This window comes from Nerophis lumbriciformis, linkage group LG37 (assembly GCF_033978685.3).
Source record: "Nerophis lumbriciformis linkage group LG37, RoL_Nlum_v2.1, whole genome shotgun sequence".
In the NCBI taxonomy this organism is placed as follows: domain Eukaryota; kingdom Metazoa; phylum Chordata; class Actinopteri; order Syngnathiformes; family Syngnathidae; genus Nerophis; species Nerophis lumbriciformis.
In genome coordinates this window covers 22,641,844-22,647,843 of record NC_084584.2, presented here as the reverse complement: position 1 = coordinate 22,647,843, position 6,000 = coordinate 22,641,844, and the positions used below count along the sequence as shown (strand labels likewise).

Here is a 6,000-nt window from a genome sequence, read left to right as displayed (position 1 = left end):
GAACATGGTGTTCGTTATGGACAATCTGTGACGGGCACAAAAGTCCAATAACAAAACACCGCTCGGGTTCAGATCCGGGCAGCCATTCTTCCCAATCACGCCTCTCCAGGTTTCACTGTCGCTGCCAACATGAGCATTGAAGTCCCCCAGTAGAACGAGGGAATCACCCGGGGGAGCACTCTCAAGTACTCCCTCGAGTGAATCCAAAAAGGGTGGGTACTCTGAGCTGCGTGATTAATTTGCGTTTATATATGTATATAGATATAAATATATATGATTAATGCGATTTTTTTTGTGATTATTTACATGACTTTATTTGTTATTTTTGACATTATTATATTCATGTTAGCATTTAAGATAGCTTGCAATTAGTGCTTTAGTTGCCAGCTAGCAATTAATTCTAAGTAGAGAGTGTCAATGCCCAATTTACTGAGCTGCCCACTGCCCAGCAATGTTCCCTCTAAGGTGTGCGCCTGTGCAATTGCGCACTGCTCAAGCGTCCTCTGTGCACGGCAAATCTATGCCACGCACAAAATCAAATAAAAAAATAAGCGCATAACAATTTTTGACACGACAGAGAAAACAGTTTTCGTCATCATTGTTCAAATATTGTAACGTCTGTCGAGACGCTTTTGAGGACATGAATTCCATAGATCACTTTACTGAGCAAAACTCTTTATTGTCGGCCATAAACACATCACCAAAACATTAGTAAAAAAAATGATATCTAGCAAGACTGGTCATTTTCTGCAGTACAAACCAGACCAAAACCAACTTTGTTATATCAACAGCAGCCGCTCGCTCTTTCTCACTTGCGCCAACACATGCCCATATGGCACTTAGCCAGTGATGCGTTTACAGCCACACAAAAAGTCGGACAACTCCAACACCACACATAAAGTGTAATTCCAGGTCGTTACACTATGATTTACCAATCAAATGTGTGCTTATTCTAGTGTCATTTATTAGGAATCTTAATTTATACATATTAATCATGAAATGCTGTTAGTATATTAAATAAATACTAATAAAAATATATTTTTTTACAAACAGGAAGTTGCAGGAATGTACACATGATCCCCTGCTTACATCTCATTGTGCAACATGTGAATGTTTTAATGGGAACTAAATGCAATGTCTGAAAGGGGTACTGTGCTAAGTGTAATTCCAGGTCGTTACACTATGATTTACCAATCAAATGTGTGTTTATTCTAGTGTCATTTATTAGGAATCTTAATTTATACATATTAATCATGAAATGCTGTTAGTATATTAAATAAATACTAATAAAAAGATATGTTTTACAAACAGGAAGTTGCAGGAATGTACACATGATCCCCTGCTTACATCTCATTGTGCAACATGTGAATGTTTTAATGGGAACTAAATGCAATGTCTGAAAGGGGTACTGTGCTAAGTGTAATTCCAGGTCGTTACACTATGATTTACCAATCAAATGTGTGTTTATTCTAGTGTCATTTATTAGGAATCTTAATTTATACATATTAATCATGAAATGCTGTTAGTATATTAAATAAATACTAATAAAAAGATATTTTTTACAAACAGGAAGTTGCAGGAATGTACACATGATCCCCTGCTTACATCTCATTGTGCAACATGTGAATGTTTTAATGGGAACTAAATGCAATGTCTGAAAGGGGTACTGTGCTAAGTGTAATTCCAGGTCGTTACACTATGATTTACCAATCAAATGTGTGCTTATTCTAGTGTCATTTATTAGGAATCTTAATTTATACATATTAATCATGAAATGCTGTTAGTATATTAAATAAATACTAATAAAAAGATATTTTTTACAAACAGGAAGTTGCAGGAATGTACACATGATCCCCTGCTTACATCTCATTGTGCAACATGTGAATGTTTTAATGGGAACTAAATGCAATGTCTGAAAGGGGTACTGTGCTAAGTGTAATTCCAGGTCGTTACACTATGATTTACCAATCAAATGTGTGCTTATTCTAGTGTCATTTATTAGGAATCTTAATTTATACATATTAATCATGAAATGCTGTTAGTATATTAAATAAATACTAATAAAAAGATATTTTTTACAAACAGGAAGTTGCAGGAATGTACACATGATCCCCTGCTTACATCTCATTGTGCAACATGTGAATGTTTTAATGGGAACTAAATGCAATGTCTGAAAGGGGTACTGTGCTAAGTGTAATTCCAGGTCGTTACACTATGATTTACCAATCAAATGTGTGCTTATTCTAGTGTCATTTATTAGGAATCTTAATTTATACATATTAATCATGAAATGCTGTTAGTATATTAAATAAATACTAATAAAAATATATTTTTTACAAACAGGAAGTTGCAGGAATGTACACATGATCCCCTGCTTACATCTCATTGTGCAACATGTGAATGTTTTAATGGGAACTAAATGCAATGTCTGAAAGGGGTACTGTGCTAAGTGTAATTCCAGGTCGTTACACTATGATTTACCAATCAAATGTGTGCTTATTCTAGTGTCATTTATTAGGAATCTTAATTTATACATATTAATCATGAAATGCTGTTAGTATATTAAATAAATACTAATAAAAAGATATTTTTTACAAACAGGAAGTTGCAGGAATGTACACATGATCCCCTGCTTACATCTCATTGTGCAACATGTGAATGTTTTAATGGGAACTAAATGCAATGTCTGAAAGGGGTACTGTGCTAAGTGTAATTCCAGGTCGTTACACTATGATTTACCAATCAAATGTGTGTTTATTCTAGTGTCATTTATTAGGAATCTTAATTTATAAATATTAATCATGAAATGCTGTTAGTATATTAAATAAATACTAATAAAAAGATATTTTTTTACAAACAGGAAGTTGCAGGAATGTACACATGATCCCCTGCTTACATCTCATTGTGCAACATGTGAATGTTTTAATGGGAACTAAATGCAATGTCTGCTCGAATGCAGCTGAGATAGGCTCCAGCACCCCCCGCCACCCCGAAAGGGACAAGCGGTAGGAAATGGATGGATGGATGGAGATTGGACTTGTTATTTAGTCAGGTTTGGGACAGGTGTGCTGCTGGTGTAGCCACAGTGTGCACGTCTGATGTTGCTCACATGGGCTCCACTGAATGCTCAGGGAGTTTTTGCGTTTGCTCACACACATGAAAAATTAGAGGGAACATTGCCGCCCTGTATGTTTGCGCATGCCCTGCATGTGCAACATAACAACTTGCTGCTGTGTTCCGACGGTTTTAACGACTTTGCTGACAATTTTATAAAATAACAACTACACGTTCAAGTGTTGTCGAATAAGGGAGCACTTGTGTTATTACGGTGAATAATTTAAACATTTTAAAGCGCACATAGAGGTAGATAAAGTTGCTGCTTATGATGCCTCAAATGCAGTTTGTGCCTTCTTGTGCAGTTCTTTAAAAAAAGAGGTTGCCTACAGCCACAGTTTTGTTTTTTTGACCCGAGACAGTTATTTGCTTTCGTAGACCTCACATCCTATGGAAGGCAAAATGGGACAAAATTAGAGATGTCCGATAATGGCTTTTTTGCCGATATTCCAATATTGTCCAACTCTTAATTACCAATACCGATATCAACCGATGCCGATATATACAGTCGTGGAATTAACACATTATTATGCCTAATTTTGTTGTGATGACCCGCTAGATGCATTAAACAATGTAACAAGGTTTTCCAAAATAAATCAACTCAAGTTATGGAAAAAAAATGCCAACATGGCACTGCCATATTTATTATTGAAGTCACAAGGTGCATTATTTTTTTTTAACATGCCTCAAAACAGCAGCTTGGAATTTGTGACATGCTCTCCCTGAGAGAGCATGAGGAGGTTGAGGTGGGGGGGGGTAAGGGGTGTATATTGTAGCGTCCCGGAAGAGTTAGTGCTGCAAGGGGTTGTGTGTATTTGTTCGGTTGTGTTTATGTTGTGTTACGGTGCGGATGTTCTCCCGAAATGTGTTTGTCATTCTTGTTTGGTGTGGGTTCACAGTGTGGTACATATTTGTAACAGTGTTAAAGTTGTTTATACGGCCACCCTCAGCGTGACCTGTATGGCTGTTGACCAAGTATGCGTTGCATTCACTTGTGTGTGTGAAAAGCCGTAGATATTATGTGACTGGGCCGGCACGCAAAGGCAGTGCCTTTAAGGTTTATTGGCGCTCTGTCCGTGTACCACACCGTACAGCGGCGTTTTAAAAAGTCATACATTTTACTTTTTGAAACTGATACCGATAATTTCCGATATTACATTTTAAAGCATTTATCAACAAAATGTAATATATATTTAATTAATCAGCTAAATGTGTCATTAATAATTATAATTGGAATTTAATATAGAAATATATTTTTAAAAATGTGTCCGTAAGTTGGAAAATAAAATTGATTTAATTATCTTGTTGTTTTTTTTTAATTATTTAATGATTTAGTTAATTATTAATTTCATGATTTATTTAATTAATAAAACACATGTCCCGGGTCATGTCTTGTTTGATGTTTTGGTTATTATTTACAGTTTAGTATTCTGTTTTGTCTTCAGCGCTCCTTCCTGTTTTCTTTTCTTGTTGCTAGGTGTCGCTGATTAGACAATCCTGTTTCTGTTTGGTGATTAGTCTTCCCACCTGTCTCCTTAGTTAATCACTCCCCTTTATATTCTTTGGTTGCACAGCCTTAGTAACTGGATCAATGTTTGCTACACGCGACAAGTTACGCTCTTGGTTTGCTGCATGCTTATCGTTGCTTTTTTTATTTTGCTGCTAAAGCTAAGCTTTAACAACGATTTGTGTATTGTTGCCTTTATTAAGGATTAGATATTTGTCCCTACACTTTCCCTCCTGCATGTCCTTTGCACTCTGAGAAACACGACTTTCGGCAACACAACCAGTTTGTGACAACATTAAGGTAATTGTGTAATAATTTATTTTATTTTTTTTAATTGTCCCTTTTGGCCTTTGTCAGTGCTTCATGAATGTATTGTAGCTGCACAAATCACCTGTCAAAGTCTACTGATTTTCACATTTAATAACACGTATGTATTTGATTCCAATTTTAATTAAATATTGACACATTTAATGATGTTTATTTTTTTTATAAAATGTTGTCTCACTTGGCCTTCCATACCTTGATAAAGGCATTGGTGTAATGTTGCGGTGTACGTTTGGATGCCGGGGTGCAGAGACGACAGGCAAATCGTGAAAGAAGCCTTTTTTTTTTTTAATAGGGAAAACGCAGGTAACGTCCAAAAACAAAGATGTGCAGCTGGAAAGTGCACAAAGAGCAAGCACATGTGAAGTGCAAAGCGAACAAAGCAAAATAATTCATTTGTAGACCACACATGGAGGGACAAATTGGCCAAAATGTAATACATCTTTAGATAATCACCTAAATGTGTCTCTAATTGGTTCTAATTGGAATTAAATACACAAATGTGTTAAATGTGCCATTAATTTATGTAATGTAATGTTATATTTATTTATTCAATACTTATTGGGTTCATTATTTTATGATTTAATCAATTATTTCATCCATCCATCCATTTTCTACCACTTGTCCCTTTCGGAGCTGCATTCAGGATGTATTTAATTATTAATTAAATGATTTAACGATTTATTTCATTCAGTTGATTACAAACCCTGTTTCCATATGAGTTGGGAAATTGTGTTGGATGCAAATATAAACGGAATACAATGATTTGCAAATCCTTTTCAACCCATATTCAATTGAATGCACTACAAAGACAAGATATTTGATGTTCAAACTCATTAACTTTTTTTTTTTTTTTTGCAAATAATAATTAACTTGGAATTTCATGGCTGCAACACGTGCCAAAGTAGTTGGGAAAGGGCATGTTCACCACTGTGTTACATGGCCTTTCCTTTTAACAACACTCAGTAAACGTTTGGGAACTGAGGAGACACATTTTTTAAGCTTCTCAGGTGGAATTATTTCCCATTCTTGCTTGATGTACAGCTTAAGTTGTT

At 35.4% G+C, this 6,000-nt stretch overlaps 1 long non-coding RNA gene across 1 annotated transcript in view; it reads left to right on the top strand.

The window, feature by feature from the left end:
- Positions 1-4,832: 4,832 nt before the first annotated feature.
- LOC133577344 (uncharacterized) overlaps positions 4,833-6,000 on the top strand; it is a 134,257-nt gene continuing 133,089 nt past the window's right edge. Inside the window, exon 1 of the long non-coding RNA XR_009811719.2 lies at positions 4,833-4,921. This is a non-coding gene — a long non-coding RNA (uncharacterized lncRNA). The remainder of the gene's footprint in view (positions 4,922-6,000) is intronic.